This window comes from Larimichthys crocea, chromosome VIII, assembly GCF_000972845.2.
Source record: "Larimichthys crocea isolate SSNF chromosome VIII, L_crocea_2.0, whole genome shotgun sequence".
In the NCBI taxonomy this organism is placed as follows: Eukaryota; Metazoa; Chordata; class Actinopteri; family Sciaenidae; genus Larimichthys; species Larimichthys crocea.
This window is the reverse complement of record NC_040018.1, coordinates 26535380-26554975: the sequence shown is the minus strand read 5'-3', so window position 1 is coordinate 26554975 and position 19596 is coordinate 26535380. Positions and strand designations below refer to the sequence as shown.

The following is a 19596-nucleotide window of genomic DNA, read 5'->3' as shown; positions in this document are numbered from 1 at the left end:
AACTAAATGACAACTGTAAAAATAGAAAACATGTCACAAAGCAATAAAGAAGAAAACCAATATCTGTGAAAATGTTGACTAATTTACAAACAGATGTGCATCTTCCTACATTTTTTTATTGGCTGAAAACACAAGGCTTCCAGAATATTAGCACTTGATTGTGTAGCCAAAATAAACATGGAGTCATAGGTTTGATATTTCACTCAGTGTAACATCATACAGCTTTATTGATGAGCTGGAACAAATAGATAGAAGCAAGTGATACTGTTAGACAATGTGCAATAAGATGTTTTTTCCAATCTTGAAACTTCCGAAGGGGAAAATTGTTATTTAAGCAATGATTTAACTTGTTCACAGTTTCTACGTAACTCAATGGTTAAATAGTAATGGAATCATACAAAGGACATACATTGACATTTTCACCAAGCTGAAGCTTTTTTTTTTTAGAGACTATACTGTACATATTGGAACAGGAAAGGTTCTTTCCTGTGGTTTTTGCTGTTACACACTTTCTTACTGGAGCTATTTACAAATTTAGAATAAAAGCTCTGAAAATAAAAAGAACATTGCTGTAAAAGCAGATTCATCCTGCTTTCGTTTTACCTAAACTTACACAACTGCATGTGTTGGTTTGTTAGACTTTGAGCACCCACCACCTCCTTCTATATATATAATAAAATTATCTCAGTTAGCTAATGCTATGGGGTCATATTTATTAAACTGTACTCAACATCACATTTGTATTGCACATTGTTCATTACATGTGCTCATGGGTCAGTGCCACTGAAACATATTCAGGAAGGGCCTTCAGAAAAAGTTTTTAGTCTGTCTCCTACAGAATCTAACTTTGTTAATGTAGATGTGTCCTCATCTCTCTTTTTCATGAGGTCTTTTAAAAGACTCATTTAACCACAGAGCTGGCCTGGAAGTTGGCAGCACACTTTTTCATGGGAGCATGTTTGTCAACAGTCCTTATAAAGATGTTCATAAAAATATGTAAAGAAGCCTCTGGCTCCTCAGTAGCAGACACATCAACCCAGTTTACATCTTTTAAAAGAACATTCAGAAATTAATTCTACTGTAGGTATATTCTCTTATGTATCATTTTCAGACCACATATAGGGGCCACATATAGGGTTATTCTTTCATGTTATGGCCACTGAAATCCGGTAGAGACTGGTTTAGTGCAGCCCTCAGTAGATTTTGTGTAAATATGGTTGATGCATTTAGCAGATGGATGGGATGGGATGAGATGTATTGAGAAATTACAAGCATTGACATGCAAGCCAGTCAATATTCATTTCCCCTATAAGGAAATTTCACCCTTCACGTCTGCAACTCTGTCAGTCAGCTCATGTAAATCATTCAGATATTGAGCATCAGTTCCTCATCCACTGGCCAAGTTCCCTTATTAGCCAGCCTGGCGATTGTTCTTTGAACATACAGTATATTATAAAGCCAGTGAGTAAAGTAGTCGACTAATTGGCTTAGTACAGCTGTTACCTCAATATCTAAAACAGAAGACAAGACAGCTTTTTATGACATTGTTAATATAGTGTTGTTTTAACAATGAACCAAATGAATCATTTTAACGTGGAAACAATTACAAGTCCTATACCTGTTCCACCTATATTCCAGTCTGGCGCTCAGACTGGCAAGGGCAACCACTCCTTCCTCACACACTCACACAAGCTGCTTGTCTGCTACCTGTCCAGTGCAAAGTGATTGGTAGCTTTAGAAATTGGCAGAGTAAACCAGGGTGAAATGTGCATGAATATTGGATATTGGATTGGATTTGACAAGTGGCAAGAATGGTCTCCGGTTCTTATGTTCCTCTTTCCCTGCTGGATTCTTTGTATGTTTGCCTGAAAATTTTGGAACAATGAGGGAGTATAAGAGTATAAGGATGCGGACAGGAGTGTGTAATGAGGTTATGAAAGTTGCTGGACCAAAAAATATATGAATGGACATTACAAAGCAGCTGGTAGCAGAAACAGCTGATGAATGATTGATAATAAACCATGAAGTGCCTGATCAACACAATGCTGCATTCATATGCACACACAATTGTTTTGTACATACACTACTGCCTCATTTTATAGTGTATTGGCTCTATTAAAGTGGCATTTATTTGTACTTTTATGTCAGAAAATTAACAATAAGTAAAGTTAGAACTAGTACATTTGTTTTGGAGTCCTGTTTCTCTTTCCCTCAAGCAAGAAAAAAAACAAAAAAACTCTTAATGTAGCTTTTAAACCAGATAAACTTATAGGTTAAACATAAAAATGCAGGTTGCCTTTTATGCACCGCTTAAAAAAAAAAAAAAAAGCTGCAGTGGCCAGCATTGGTTGTGTAGTGAATGTCTTTAGGTCTAAGTAAGAGGAATGGGCAGTGGATGGGGTAGGGGCAAAGCTAGGGCAAACTAGTCACATACAGAACATTGTGAGCAAGAGCAACCACTATTCAACTCAGAGGTTATTTAAGGGCACAACAAACTTGAAAATGAAGAAGAAGAAGATTTTTTTAAGAAGATATACTTTATTTATCCCTCAATGGGGAAATTCTTTTTTCACTCTATTTTATTTTTTTGACATGCATTTTAACCCAGACACACACATGCAGTACAAGGTACAAGGGCTCATAGACATGCAAACGTGGAGAGAGATGGTGGAGTGATGGGCAGCCGGCTGGACCAGCGCCCAGTGAGCGGTTGTGGGGGATCGGTGCCTTGCTCAAGGGCACCTCGGCAGTGCCCAGGAGGTGAACTGGCACCTCTCCAGCTACCAGTCCACCTTCCATATTTTTGGTCCATGTGGGACTTGAACCGGCCACCCTCCGGTTCCCAAGCCAAGTCCCTATGGACTGAGCTACTACTGAGCAAACAGCAACAAACAAAAAGAGGAGATGAAAAGCTAGAAAAAAATGTTGCTGAAACAGAAAGGTAGGCATGCATAGGTATGCGTAGGTATGCATAAGAAGTACATAAATTTGAAAAACGAGAGGACAGAAAATAACTTCATAGATATCCTGATGCAAATAAGTTGAAAACGAGGTGGGTACGAGAGTGAGAGAAGTGCAAAGGTTTGAATCCATTCTTGGGAAATAAGCGTAGGTGCAAGTTTTGCCAGTTGGAAATGAGAATTCGTAAGTGTACCATCATTATGGTGTTAGACAAGAAAAACTGCTTTTTTTTTTTACAAATGCCAAAATAGTACTTGACACAAACATTGGAGCAGAAGAAATGTTCAATTTTAGAAACAGAAAAGTAGATTAAGAGGAGTTGGAGAAAAATTGGTATATTTTGACTGAAGTAGAAAATTACTCTATGGGCAGGGAACTCTTTGAAGAGCTTTGTTTCTTTTTCCTCATGCATTTACTGTATTTTTTATTGTATTTCTCACATTTACACCACTATCTATAATGTACATATCAGATTTGTACTGTTCATTGTATTCATGTCATACCTCATTTTTGATTCAGCATCTGACTGCCATTTCGCGCTGGTGCTTAAAGATACCCTAATTAATATGATGTAAAACGTTTCAGATAAAATTTTGATCTCTTGCATTTTTTGCATCATGTTATATCATCCTCAACACATGAAATACTGTACATGCAAAATAAAACATTTGTAATGCACACTGAACAGTGTGATGGTATATTTTTCTCTATTTTACTGTTGGACACTTGAAGACAATAATTCTCCGTACAGAACAAAATAAAAAGATACAAGCAAGTACACAATGCAGGTATGACTTTTTTTTTTTTCCAGAAAAATCTATATCAATGTTAAGGAAAATAGAAACAAATAAAAATACACATTGTTATATGTAAGTTAATTATTATTTATAATATAGTTATTTATTTGATTATTTTATATATACATTTACTGTTGCATAATTAAAATAAAAACACGTTTTATGCTATAAGACAGGTAAAGGTATGTACGTAGATTGCATTTCAGTGCTGTCAAATAGAGGGCAGTAAAGACTTGCAAGGGACCATTTTTTGTGAAAAGAAAAAAAATTGTACATGCCAAAATGAAAAACAATCAACTATCTGGCCATAGCTTAGAGGCAAGTTCATGTGGAGCTTAGTATATAGAGTATAAGGCATGCCAGATATATTGTTTCCTGTGGTCACCTGGAGGGACACTATTTTCACTATACACTATTATTTGGCTATCTGCAGCTTTAAAGATTAGATTAGATTAGATTAGATTAGATTAGATAAGATTTAGTGTTTAAGATTTAAAGGGTTCTATTTGCAGAATAAGGCAAAATAATATAATTTCCAGTCATAATGGCCTGAAAATAAGAATTGTTATGTTTTCATTACCTTATGAGCCAATATAGGTACAGATGCCGTGTTCTATAGTAGACTCTAGATAGGGCTTTTTGCTTTTTGTGCATTTTGTAGCAACCATAGTTTCTCCTCAAGTCTCGGAAACAGGGGATGAAATAAGGGTCATGCAATTAACATCTACACTGCTACATGCCAATAAGTCCTCCACACTGTCCTTTTAAGGAATAGATTATGATACAGGAAGTTGAACAGATACAGGAATACATATAATGAATTTATATTAATATTGATTCAAATACAATATTTCCCTTTGAGCTGGTTATTGTTATGGAATTTTCTATCCTTAGGTTACATAAGGTCACGTGTGGGCCTTGAGGTCCTCAGCAGTATTAGTTGTTTGTCTTTGACTAGGTGCCAGTCTATCTCAACACTGTGGTGACCAGGGTCGAAGAGACCTATTGCTGCCTTCATAGATATAATAGATAGTTTGCCGTTGACCTTCCAGTTAAACAGACAACAGTGTCTCCGGACTAGAATATGCTGACAATAACACCTGCATGAATAAAAACATTCTCTTTGACTAATTCTGAGCGTATAGTATTTGTGGTGTTATCTTGGGGTTTAAAGTCTATCCACCAGGATGAGTTGGGCAGAATGTAAGACTGACTCAGGCACTTCTGATATACGTTGAGAGTGTCTCTAATTCTCCTTCATCAAGCATCAATAAATATTACAGCATAAGACATCAGAGGCTCCTGAACACTTTCTTCCTTCCTGACCTCACCATTGACCTTTGACTTCAGCAATTTCTCCACAACAGTTATTATTGAAGAACCTGGTTGTTTAATTGAAATTTGTCCACAACAAAAACACTAACCAGTGTATCCAGAGTATTCTAGTAAGAAACACTCATCTTTGGTCAGTCTGAGCAGTGTCACATAGTACCAATATCCCTTAGATCTGTTATGGACCCTGTCAGTAGGAGCACAGGTTAAGAAAAGAATATTAATTTTGCATGCATCTACTGTATGGAAAAAAAAGAATGGTAATCAATTGAACTATCATGTAGAATACACAACTGACTTAGCCATTTACACGTATTCCAAAACATAACTACATTTGATTCATGGGGGGTTTCATGGATTTAACTGGCTGTTCAGAATCAAAGATTTCACATCATGCATGTCTTCCAGCAGCACTAAGTAAAGCAGGGTTCTACTGGCTGTGTAGTAACCATAGAAAGACTGATTTACTTAGATCTCCCTACCGCACAATGTACCTTTATGTGTCTGAAAATAAATTTGTAACTTGTGGCCTTTGCACCAGAATAAAAACAAAACTTTAATGGCCAGAAAGTGCATCCATTATTATTCATATTACTCAGGGTGCCTGCACGTCTTTTACTAGATGTTTTTACATTTCAGATGTCTTGAAGTGTACGACTCAGGCTGTCCTCAAGGCACTGTTGTGATTTCTGTTATATTCTTTTGACCTTTTTGAGCAGATTCTTCCTATCCTAATCATAATAATCAAGCACAGTATACAGTTACTTAGGCTGTTATCTTTACTTGCCACACTAGCAAAAGTACACACCTCCATACATGCACTTTCATACTGTAAAATTGCCCTGGCTGCTCCCTGTAGTACTTCCCATCTAATTGGAAGATCTTGTTATTCGAAGTATTCAGGTATGGTTTTTGCTTTTGTAATGTGCAACAGGCACATATATGTTCAATCTTGCATAATTTTACCAGAGTTATATGAATAACTCTATATTAATCTGACCTACACGCAAACAGACAACGTGGGACACATTAGAATACCATGTCATTGTAAAGGGTTGAAAATGGAGTGTGGCCAAAAGCAATGGGGCACTCTCTAATGGGCTGCTTTGAGGCACAGAAAGCTGTGTTCTCAGCTCACCATGGCAACTGATGATAGGAATGTTTGACTCATCTCAATGTTCCTATTTGCCACTTTTCTTTCTTTCTTTTTCTGAAGATGAGTACACATTCAGAACTTTTCAGGCCAAAATGCAGGACTTATGCATTTCAATTACATAGAACATTTCCAGCCATTTTAAATACATAGGTTTACTATAAATTAATTAATAAACTTAATGTGAAACAAGTAATAAGATTTATGTAATAGTACTAATAAACTAAACCCAGGTTTAGGCATCCAGTATTAATAAAGCCATTTTGTTCGCCCACACCCAACAGTGAAAATGAATGCAGTCATTTTATTAGTACTATTACATAAATCTTTTTTCTTTCTTCACATTAAGGTTGTGAGTTAATTTATATTGAAACGATGTAATTCAAATGGATGGACATTTTCTATGTAATTGAAATGCACATTATATGTCATCATCAGTATATATATACATAAGGTAAGTACCATTGAATTATTGTTAAAGCATTAGGCTAAATGTAACTAAATGTAAATGTAACGTCCATGCTAATTTTTGATGGGAAGAATGAGTTAAGTTATACACACGTGCCGCCTTGTGTTTACTGTGATCTCTGGCAAGTCTCTAGCTGTGCTTGTTAGCGCTTGTTAGGGGTTAACTGTCCTCTATCTATCCAACCTTGTGCTGAAAATACAACTAAAACAACATGTACTTAACTCTTACTGACGTCTCGATCAGTAAAACATGTTTGAACCTTGTGGTTCTGGGTTAACAGTGTGCACATCCTTATTTGAACAGCAAAACCTCAACACGTATTAAAAAGTGAAAGCAGAAAAAATATATATGATTATGTGCTACAGAACTACAAATATTATATAGTGTTGTTTTGTCACCTTACACTTTGGCCTCACACTTTTTTCCTTATGGATGTCCAACCATAACAGATCTGTTTAGCATTACAGTACAACACCCTTCTGTGTGATGAAATCATGAGAAAGATTCATAAATAAAAGATATCAATATAGGCCATAAAAAACATCTTATTTCTTACAAGCACGATTTTATTCCAACACCAAAAAAAAAAAGAAAAAGAAAAGAAAAGAAAAAAAAGTTTTTGTCACCCAGATAGTATAACACTGTGATTCATTACAATGCGCAAAGGATCATAAATTAATAAGATTCACCAATAAGCTATTAGAGCCTAGAATATATAAAGACGAATATTGTTGCATAACTACATAACATAATGACTTCTCTGGCTGCTTTCAAAATGAATTATGTTTCACTGTACTGTGCTGGCCAATTATAGGAATGAGAATTGGGCTTGTGAAAATGTCGAGAACTTAACAAATAAATGAGACACAAAAGTTTTATTTTATTTTCTTAAGATGAAAACAGCAAACCTGAAACATTTCTGACATTGTTCTCTCAAGAATTCAAGAATTTTATCTAAAGAGGTTCATACAACACTCCCTCCACTCCTTCCTGCAAAATGTTGCTGTTAATGAGGGAAAAGAGAAGAAATTTATTCAGCTTGGTTGCACCTTTGTGTCCACAGTCTAGCCTTTTCCTTTCTTTTCTTTCTTGCTCTCTCTATCTCCATATGCATCTGCCAATATACTGTACACCAAATCGCATTGTTGTGGAAAAAACAGAAATGCATTTTGTAAAGTCTATGCAGGTAGCCTTGGTATTATCATATTCTGCTAGTGCATTTGTTTGCCAATTGAAAAGGACAATACTCAACCCAAATCTCTCTTACAGAAATCCCACATGAATTTCACATGCAGAAACATGTTGACCACATGTACACGCGTTAAACATACTCACTTGACAGCACAATGCACATTTCATAGCAAAAACTTTTTCAACAGATCAAAAACTAGTCAGATAAGAAACCTACAATCATATCTAAAAATGTCTAAAAATTGTCCAACCAGCTGGCTGCCATAGAGTACTAGTTAAAAAAAAAAAAGAAAAAGAAGAAAACAGTCATCTTTCTTTCTTTCTCTCCAAAGAAAGAAAATACATTTCATCAGTGTTTCATCAGACTGGCCTGACTGGTAACAGACAAATATTTTATGGTCTAAAGATAGATTGCAGGATTGTACTTGTAAAACAAAGGAGATATTTCATGTGTCAGTCAGTTTTACATTTACTGTCCTTTGAATCAACCCCAGGAGAACCGTGGGTCCAAGTAAAATCCAAACATCACTCTATCAAATGAAAACTGACCTCTTCCCTGAGGCAACTACTGTACCTGGCCTGTAATATGAGAGTTTTTTTTTTTTTTTTTAAAGACAACTTTGTCAAACTTGGATTAATTTTGAACGTGCAGTAGTAAAATTTCATTCGTCTCACGTTTTGATAGTATGGTTCTGCCTTTCTAAATCATAAACATATCACATTAAACATTACTTTAATTTTTTCAAAACTAGAAGCATCCAACACGGTGACAGTGATGCTTGTCTGCTAGAAGAATTGTTTTGTACTGCAGCTAAGATAAAGCACATCCCAATTACAGACACAGACCATACTATAATGAGCCTTTTTCTTCTCTTGGTTTCTTCTCATTCTCCCTCAGTGGAACACATTTTTTAAGGCACAGTAAGTTTTAGAACAACGTGTTCTTAAAGTACAACTCACAGGTTAATTTTCTACAAAATTTTAACTGAAAATGATTGTTTGAAAAATTATTGCATGGTTTTCTATGTTTTACATAAGGATACCAACTCACAGGGGGGAAAAAAAAGCCTTTTTAAGAAGACAGATGTTTTTCTTTTTCTAACACTGACTTTTGCATAATACACGAGAACCTGCCTCAGTTCTTTGTGCAGCAGTAGGTGGTAATGAGTTTCACCAGCTGTAATATAGTGAGTCTTTGGCGTCTTTTTTTCTGTAGTTTTACATTACATTTCACAATTTTACATCATGGAGAATTATAGAAAAACACCTGTCAAGGCATCAAATCTCAAAAAAGCTAACTGTTAGTTAGCTAGCTTGGTACATGTTGGCGGTAAAGAGACAGGAGTTGGCTGCTGCATTTGTTACAGAAACCACAGTCGTGATTGACTCTCCACCTGAGGTTGGCTACTAAAGTGGTCATTCTCTCTGGTCAATCAACTACTATACTGAGGGTGAGAGTGTTCAAATTATATAACAGGCCACAGTGATTGACAGATTCACCCACACTCCACGTCTTTTCCCATTTTTGGAATAGCCGAGTACTGGTGGAGGCAGCTGCCACCACACTCTGAGCTCCATAACTTTAGAAACATATAGTTGACTACACAGATACCTCCTTTCCATAGCATAATAATCTCAATCAGTCCTCTGTCTGAGACTGATGCATATAAGTCAAGGCGTAATTAGATCAGTTGTACAGCTCATATTATCCACAGCCAAAGATATACTCACGTGTTTGTTTGTGAGACATATGAAACTAAACTAGAATGATGGTGTGTTGTGTTGTGTTGTATTTAATTATATTTTCTAATCTTTGTCTGTTTTTGGTCTCTTGAACACAACCTCTTCAGTGTGAAAACCAGCACTGAAATTCATTCATTTTTTTGTTTTGTACATGTGTTAGGTCACTTCTAGTTCATCACTTTTAGGTGTGTAAGTACAGTCCACTGTTGTGTGTGAATATATGTGTATGTTTTTTGTTCTGAAAATCTACTTTATACACCATTTTCCTACACACTGATTTTCCTGGGTCTCCAATCTGCAAACCTCTTTTAGGAGTAATAGATGTCTCTGGTGTTTTACAAACATTCAAAAGCTGATATGCAATAAATCAGATCTTGCTGGGTTTGAAAGTAATTCCTTCCCACACACACACACAAACACACACACACAAACACACACACACAAACTAAGGTATTCCTCTATTTCATTTTGAACTACACTTCTAATCTTTGTATGTGTTTTGTTTGACATCTTTCATCTCATTTTTGGTTTAACCACTAGTATCGATTTAGATCTAATTAGTGTTGGTAGTGGTGTTTTTATAGTATTATCATGAGTTAATGAGCATGGCATACAACAGGGTGGATTTTTAGCTTGCCTGCTAATAGTGTAGTGCTATTAATCATCACCTTTGTGTGGTGTTAATAAATGTTCAACCTTCAATTAAAAAGTGTAACTATTATTATATACACACTCACACATTTCAGTAACTCCCTGGTCTAGCTGCACAACCATCTTTGTTGAGACATATTCTATTATAGCTGTTATTTTGCTTCATCCATTGGCCCTCCAGGTTTGAGTTATTTTAGTTACAGATTACATTTAAGTGCTCAGAGTTCAAATGGACTTTAACCTCCGTTGCTGCTAACCCGTTAAAGCTTATACAATCAAACTGCAACTGACCGTGAAGCTTAAACCATTTTAAAGGGTTTATATGTGTAGCCTGTATCTTTATCACTATATACATATATATGCAGTATATATGTGTGTTATGTGCATTAATGTACCTCATCATTGACTGATCATTGTACAGTTTACTGATTCCATTCATTTTTCATTTCTGCCTCAGAAATTGTTGAAAGAATTCTCAGCAGACGGTCTGAAAAGCTCGCCTTAAGCCAGGAGCTGGTGGTGGGTGGAGGTCAGCAATCAAGAACACAAAGATGACTGAGCAAAAGAAAAAAAAGAAAAGAAGACCAGTCTGATAATTCTCATCATTTTCTTGTTTAGTTGGAGGTTCAGAAGAAAGAACTAATGGTGTGGGGAGGAAGAACAAAACACTGTAAAGATGTGAGGGAGTGGAAAGAGACCTGGATCTGGTGTGTCATTACTAATGAAGGCCTTTGTGAATGGTTGTGTGCAGCTGTGCTTCCTTTCAAGACGACTTGATCTGGAGGTATATCTTTAATGCTTGTGCTTATGTGACTGCATGTGCTTCTAAATACAGTATGGCCAGTAAGTCACGGCAGCAAGAAATATACTGTTTATACTGAATTCATTTCTTACTTTTGTTGTCACGGCACCTTCATGCCTTTGATCATTGACATATTTCCATGCTGGCTCCATCTCATTTTCAATTTATTTAAACAATTCAACACATCATTTACAATTTGATGTTTGCTTTATCGTGAGGAATCAAATCACCAACAAAACCATCACTAGTTTGTATGTGACACTTTTCTAATAAAAGCAGATTAACATGTTACATATATCATGTTATCTTGGATTGTTATTCACTAAAGTTCTATTATGAGCTCACCACACTTAATCATGCTTAGCATAAGGTCTGGAGAATTAATACTAGATATTTATTAAAAGACACACTTGAACCATCTACATGTCCTGTTACTGTTTTCATGAATTAAGCTCCTATTATTACTGCTGCATATGCATTCATCACAGCCGCCCCAAAATAACCCGGGCCTAATTATTCTGCCACCAGTGACGGATGTTCGCTATGAAGATATCTTTTTCTACAAGCGATAATCCTGTTGTACTGCCCAAACTACAATATTTGGACAAAGCAGCAGAGACAGTAAAGTGAGGGTTTCACATAATGATGGCTGTGAAAAGAATTTATTTCTTGATGATTGGCACTCTTATTTGCAAATTAAAACAGATCAGTGCTTTTAATTTTACATATAGTTTTGAAACAATAGTAATTATCTTGGTAAGTTATGGAGCTGTTCAGAATTATATTTGTGTTTTAAGAAGACCAGATGCCATGTGACTGAAACCATGTGAATTAGCACTACACTAATGAGAATGGTTTTACTATTAGAAATAAAGGCACAATCAACCAAGCTGAAGCCTGTACATGGGAATCATAACATAGCTGTAATGTCACTTGGTGACATATATTATCTGCAGCCATCAAAGCCATTTGCCAGTCCAGTGAAACAGAAAGAAGCTGATATCTAACTACAAGAAGGAACATGCCTTTCAAGTCAAATGTACAGCTTACTAGAGAGAAAGACATCAGATATGGCACAAGACTAAGAAATTCCACCGATAACCTTCACACTGCAATGCCCCTGAATAAATGTCAAATACTATCTGCTGTTTGCTCAGTGGAACCATTGCATCCAATCTGCCCCAAATGGAAGTGAAGAGCTGTGAGAAATAAATCCTGAAATCACAATGTGTGAAGTTTTTAAAGTGTAGACAAGACAAAACATTGGTATATTTCTTCATTTTCATTGGGTCTCCTAATTGTAGGAGTGTGTGAATTTTCAATTTGTCAAAAAAGGAAAAAAAAAAAAAAAGAAAGAAAAAGCTGGTTTATTATCGTCTGCTGCATTTTTCTGTCTCAGTTTTTGTGTATGTAAAAGAAAGAGAGATAAATAAGACCTGTGTTATTGCACATATGTTCATATGAGGATAGCTTACCCAAACACAACAAATACTTTTTTTCCATGGAAGGATCCTGCAGCTCAGAATTAATCTAAGGTAATATCTGTCTGCTTTTATCAGTGATAGGATGTTTGAGCTATTGTATGCAGAATAGATCAAACCATGAAGGCTTGCCCTTGGAGAGAATCAAAAGGTACTTACATGAGGTTTAAGGTTCACAAAACATGTTGACTTATTCCTTTTTTCTATTTTGGTACTGAGGCACAATTTTGAAAAGAAATATTAAATGTAGTAAATAGTTATGGACATGCATAATTGCTGACGACTTTAATAACAGACACATGGACCTTGAGAATTTAATTTGTATTTTTTTTTTTACAAGCCTGGACAAATGATTGCTTGTCATTACTTGAATAATATATTTTAATGAAAAGCTTGACTGTCTATACGTTTTTAGTTTTAGTTTTTTTACTTTCAGAGCAATTATTTTTATTATAATTATTTATGCACTCATCTCAAATCCTTGTAATTACTTCTCTGAAACAGAAAAAAATGAAGAAGTACAATGAATCTTTTTAATGAATCAAAAATTAATGTAAAAAAAAAATGGATTGTTGATTGACTGAAATATCAAGACCTTAAGGCTTTGGAACGATGTGTAATAAAATGATATTAAAAAAACTGATGATGACTGGTGATATTTTAATAAATATAATCTTTAATTAAACCCATAGACAGTATAAATATGGGTTGTATCTGTGACGTCACCCATACGTTTCTGAAGCGTTGTGAAGCACAGGGGGTGGCGGCTCCGGCTGCCGGCATCTTGCCAGTCTCGCCTCTTCTGCTTTCAGGTTCATCTAAAAATCGGCAAAGACGTGGGTGGACATGAGGTGGGCTAAAAGATGCCTGGGTGCTTTAACAAGTAACATGGCACCCACCTGTCATTCATAGTGCCCTGGTGTTAATTAGGCAAAGCTTTAGGCCTTAATATAATTTGCACGGGTGAGTTATATAGAAATTCAGCCTTAGTACAGCCATGAACAGGAAAATTAAAGACCAGAACTATTTTTTGTACCAGGCTGTTAATATGTTTTCACTTAGGCATAAAGCATCCCTTCCTATTCACAATGCCAAATCAAATCTTCTCCATCTTTGTGTGCACATAATTCACCCTTATAGTAAGAGATGGCTGGAGACTTTGGAATAAATACACTGTTTGAACTAAAGCAATTGTCTATTATTCTTCTATTGATTAAAATGCAGAGTTGACTTCACATTGTAGTATGGTTTCTCTTTCAGGTCTTAAAGTATATAAACGCAGATCAAGTTAAATAGCGCATTTGATACTCAACACGGGAGATATAAAGGGAGATGATAAGATAAAGGTCTTAGATGTAGTTACAGTATTGCAGCACTTCTTTCCCTGCATGCCCATGCTTGCTTCAACCTTTTAACCATACTGTGTCACTGTGAATTTTGGATCCAAGGTGTTGCAGTTCTCTCTAACACAGCTTTGTGCTCCTCATTAAATAGTAAAACCTTTGATTCAAAGTTTGAACCCTCAGATCTGTTCACCACTGCTATCTGCTTACAGCAACAGCAAGGTGATCTGTTGATTGGTGAGGGAACAGAGGTGGGTAACTTTAGAAGAGAGCTTTTGATGAGCCTTACACACAGAGCTCGACATGGCTTTAGACTGTTTTCTTGTTGTTGTTTTTTGACAACTGATATAACAAAAAAAGAACAAAAAAAAAAACACAACCTGTGTAACAAAGAAACAAACAAAACAAAGCAACACAATTTTTATGACACTATTTATGCTTTAAAGAACAGGCACATTAATTTTAGAGATCACCCATGTGATTTAAGTTTTGGATGCTAACTAGTTTATATTTAACTTTTCTAATGAACATGTAAAGCTCAAATACTTTCCAGCCTCTGGGCAAGTTGTAGAGTTTTGCCCTCCAAGAATTGGACTGCAACCTCAGATCCTGTCTAAATGCTCTGCAGTCTTAAGCGTCAAACTCAGGAGCATTCATGGTTTTAAGTTCACTTGGGCAGGTGATTACCATTTAATGATGTCACATATTGAATCAACACCACCATAAAATCCATATCTCAGTTTTTTTTTTTAGAGAACTGTGAAACATATTCACAGCTAAATTTACCTCAGTCATCTCACTTAGTTTTAATTGAGAGATATTGTCTTTTTGTCTCTCTCCTTTTTTTTTTTTTTGCCATGCTATGATATAAACAGCATAACTGTGTTTATGTGACACCTTTATATTGTACAGTTTCTCAATGACAACTGAGATTAATACACACTGTTTTTCTTTTACAGTATTTCCATGTTATTGTCTTGCCTCTGTGTCTGTTTCTCATGTTATGTTATGTCTGTACCTGGCATGAGGACAAGAAGTAGATGGCATATTATAGCAAGAATTCATTTTCCTTAGACTTGAATCTCGATTGTTTTTACTTAAATGCCAAAAGATCTAACTCTTTTCAGTGAACAAGACTTTGTGATTAAAATGGCTTCAATATACAAGCATCAAAACAGCCAAAAACAACCCGAACCTCATCAAAACAAATATGAGACAGCTAGAGTCTTCTTCAATATATAAATATATTTTTTCAATGCTTCGTGTCTACAAGGGGAGACAGATGACAAAAACCTAAAAAGAAGAACTTTGAATTAACAAAGACTGCAGACTGGGCTGTGGATGTAATTACAAATGCTTAGAAATCACACGTCATGGGCTACCTTGAAAGAGGTCTCTCACAGTAGCAGACATACAGGGAATACGTTATAAAAACAGGAGAAACCTCAGAGAAACTTCAGCATTTTACCATGGCAGCAAAAATAAATCCATCCAATTTTCCTCTGTATGTATATCCAATGCATTTTTAGTAAATATATTGTTGACTGCTAAAACTCTAAACTTCACAAATAAATGATAGTTAGGCACCATTGTTGCTTCACAAAACTACTGTCGCAACATTCAGTTCATGTCAGATATGGATCTGACCCATGAATTTAACAAGGGATATCTTTTATATAATGTCAGTTTCTTATTTTTCTGATGCTGAAAGCAAAGATATTGACAGAGACTGAAGAAGCCTTTTAGTTAGCGCACAAGCATACAGTAGCTTGTTACGTTTCAACATAAATCACTGCTTAGGCTCTGGGCTCCCTCAATTATGTTATGTTGTTCAGCCTTGTTAGCTATAGTTGCTGTTTGAAGTGCCACTCAGTATCCTGGGGTTCTCTCCTAGTTGGTTCCTTCTTAAAGGCCAGCAGGGTTTCAACACCCTGCTGTGTTTGAGTGGTTATGGTGATATTTCAGACTTAGCTGGCCAGAGACAAAAAGGTAATCTGCGGCCATTTGCCCAATGTGCATGTTACTACTGTGACTAGGAAGGCAGAAAAAGATGTTTTATATTCTGTGTGAAATTTTTGGTATTCATTCATGACAGTAAAGCTTTTAGAAAAATCTCTTAGTGTAAAAAGAGTGAATTCCATATTTTTCACCGAAGATGCAGAGAGATGTTTGGCACCAACAACCATTACATCAGCAGTGTTTTAAACAATCATAAATTCTTCAGTCCTAAATGAAAAGTGGATTTACAACCATTTTGAATCCTTGCTGCAGGCTTCTCTTGACCCCTTTTCTTTTTGTTCTCCTCACTCACTTCTCTCTCTCACTCACACAAAGATAAATTCAGACTTTTGGACAATGGCTGTGTGGTGGGTAGTTCCATGCTTCCTTTGAGATATGTGGCTGGACTAAAATTAAAAGTTGTTGGGACTAAGTGTAGCATGTGTACTTATGTGAGTGCCACTCCAACATTTTATGTGTTAGGAATGTAAAAACTTGATAACCTAAAGGGCTCTATTATTTCCAAGCATCAAATCAGAAGCACTGGCAATGGCAGAGGGTCATAGTGCAGGATTATTTAAGTGTGAGTATGGCGTGTTTGTTGAGAATGGTTTGGGTAAAATGAGCTATGAGTAGGCGTGGGCTGGCATCAATCACGCACATCAAATCAGCTGCATTCATTCCCCTAAAAAGCAATGTTCTGTTAGCCTTTGCTTGTGTTGGTGCAAGCAGTATCATAAAATCACCAAGTGGGTGCAGGCTCAAGAAAAATCTGCTTTCAACCAATGAAATTGATACTTCCCCAGTACAAGGTCACTGCAGTTGATTTGCACCAGCATGAAAATGGGCCCCAAGATATTTTATGGGACAATGTTCTGCACACAATATAGCCTGAAAGGCTTCAAGATGTCACTGCAATTGAATTACATTTTCTTTCATTGTGAGTCAAAATTCTTCCATATACTGTGTTGTTATAAACAAAATTGAAATTTGATCACACCCTTGTGTGCTTATACTGAGCAGCCAGAGATATTTAGAGGTCTAAATGTTATACAGTCAAATTAACAGGGGACAGGGGTAGCACAGTGGTGCAGTGGTCAGCACTGTCGCCTTTCTGTGTGGAGTTTGCATGTTCTCCCCGCATCTGCTTGAGTTCTCTCCGGCTTTCTCCCACAGACCAATGACTCAAAATTGTTGTGGGTGTGAATGTGAGCGTGAATGGTTGTTTGTCTATCTATGTGTCAGCCCTGTAAGAACTGGCGACTTGTCCATGGTGTACTCTGCCTCTCGCCCAATGCCAGCTGAGATAAGCTCCAGCCCCCCGTGACCCTGTTAAGGATAAGAGATTAGAGGGAATGGATGGATGGTATGGACAGACATTTTCAGTTCTGGCTGAAATTTCTAAACAGCTATTTCATTAATTGCTATGGAATTTAGTGCATTTTCCCAACAGGACAACATTATAATAACTTTTTCACTGAATACCAGCATAAGGTCAGCATTTCACTTTCTCCATTGTGGTGAACATTGCATGCTCTGCCTCAACATATTAACATTATCACTGTGACACATTTTAGCATGTGGACCATATCATTTTGCTCAAGCCATTCAGAGCTGCTGGCATTGCTCTAGACAGTCAGTTGTTTACAAAGAAAATAACACTGGCTTCTGTGTCCCATAATTGGTAATGACCTGTGAACAGTTATTGCCTTCATGCCAGGGTAATCATTACTATACTAATAACTGAGACAAAGGTTTTTCTCCCTCCCTTACATCAAGTTGACATTGCATTTAGCATTGTCAGGAAATTGTGGGGGGAAAAATACAAACAATTTTGACTTCCAGTATTTTTGCTGTGACAAGACCATTGGTTTTGAGCAGATTTTCATGTTGGCTTGGAAAAGCATCACAACCACATCATCTCTTCTTTATTTGCCAAGCTTCCTGTCAGCAACTGGCTGTTACCTACTGGAGCAGCCACCTGGACAGGCCCCTCAGGCTAACAGATATGTCAGGTTTCTCCTTGGCTGCAGTTGACTTCCCTTCACCTGGCCTGTGAATGTAGCCAACTGATCTTTGGCTTGAGGTAAGCAAGGAAAGAAGGAATTGAAAGGAAGGAAGTGAAGGCATAATATGGGAGGATGAATTGGGAGAGAGCTGCAGAGAGAAATTGAGGAGTAAGTGAGGTGGGGGGCACACCTGGGACTTGGCCTCAATCCAGCTTGACCATCTTGTCACACCTGTAGCATCGTCTGTCTGGCAAGCGCGAGTGAAGAGAGTAAGGGGGTAGCCATCTGCTCTATCGTGCCCTTTTCCAGTGTGCTGCCGTGGGGATTTTCTTGTCCAGCCAAATGTACAGCAAAGGCCTTGCCGATTGACAACAGCTCCCACCCTCCAGCCGTGAATCCCTCCTGAGCTGATTAATTTGTTGATTTTTCAAATTAACATCCTCTGGCTATTGCTAACATAGCTGTTGATCCAAATCATGGGGACTAAGGAGGGGTTAAAGACAGAATATTAATGATAAAGCTCACTAAGGAGTAAATGTTAAAAGTAACTGAGGGAAGCTTGTCAAGCTGATTCCATTTTAAAGGATATGAGGATCAGAGCTGCCCACACACTGCAGAATTTAAAGGCACTAATATATTATTGAAAGATTTGTAAAATGTTGCCGTGGTGAAGGAAATGATAGTCTACTGCAGTGTATCTGTGTGATTTTACAGCATTTGAGGATAGAAGGACATCCTGATCAAAGCGGCAAAAGTCTCTGTCTGGGTTATTAGTAGCACTTCACTAGATGAAGAATCCATCCAGTATTCATTGTGAATATTAATGATTCACCACATATACCGTCTAATACGTGTCATCCATGTTGCTACACCTATCAGGGACAGGGGAAAAATGATAGAGCCATTAGTTATCATCAATATTTCATCACACTTCAACCCACAGAGGATGTTAAGTGTGTGTTACCAGATGTGGATGTATTAGAGTGTTATACTTCTTTTGGTTTTCAGAGGGCATAACTGCCCGGAGATAATACCAGAGCTTTTACCCATGATTTGGTGGTATGTCATGTACATGTACACTAGTACACCATTTGTTTTTTCCTGGAGCTTGCTTTATTGTGCAGTTGTGTTATTCAGTAGGTTCAGATAGGGCAACTGACTGTAGGGTGAATTCAACTGTCCTCTAATCAGCTTTGAAATAGAGTTTGGAACACAATTTTGAGGAACATGAAATTGCTACGTCTAAAGTATGCATTTGTAATTTGATTTAGTAACTCACAGCCCTTGGTCTAAGGCAATCAGATGGAGTGTATGACTGTGGTCTGTCCACTGCAAGATGAAAGCAAATTTGTGCCACACCAAACAGTGGCACTGTGTTATTGTAAGCAATACATTTTCCAGTAAAATATTGTATATATATATGTCAGCCATTGGAAGTGAATGAAGTATTGAAGTGTCTGTTGTTTGTCCCATGTTATAGGAATTGAAACTTTTCTCATCTATACACATATATGATCAAATGTTTAATGGATAGGCTTTTGAAATTTGATTTTGCTCGAGTGGTTAAATGTAAAGTTATTGCACTTTCAAAAATCAATCCTTTTTAACATGGCAGTTTCAGAACAATGCATTACAATGAACTTGGCCTTGATATAATAGGCTCTAC

At 36.7% G+C, this 19596-nt stretch overlaps 1 long non-coding RNA gene across 1 annotated transcript; it reads left to right on the top strand.

Moving 5' to 3' along the window:
* The first annotated feature begins 10712 nt into the window (after nt 1–10712).
* LOC113746247 (uncharacterized) lies at nt 10713–11731 on the top strand. The gene is made up of 3 exons (XR_003462688.1): nt 10713–10826; nt 10916–11081; nt 11628–11731. It is a non-coding gene; the product is annotated as an uncharacterized LOC113746247 (long non-coding RNA).
* The last annotated feature ends 7865 nt before the right edge of the window (nt 11732–19596 follow it).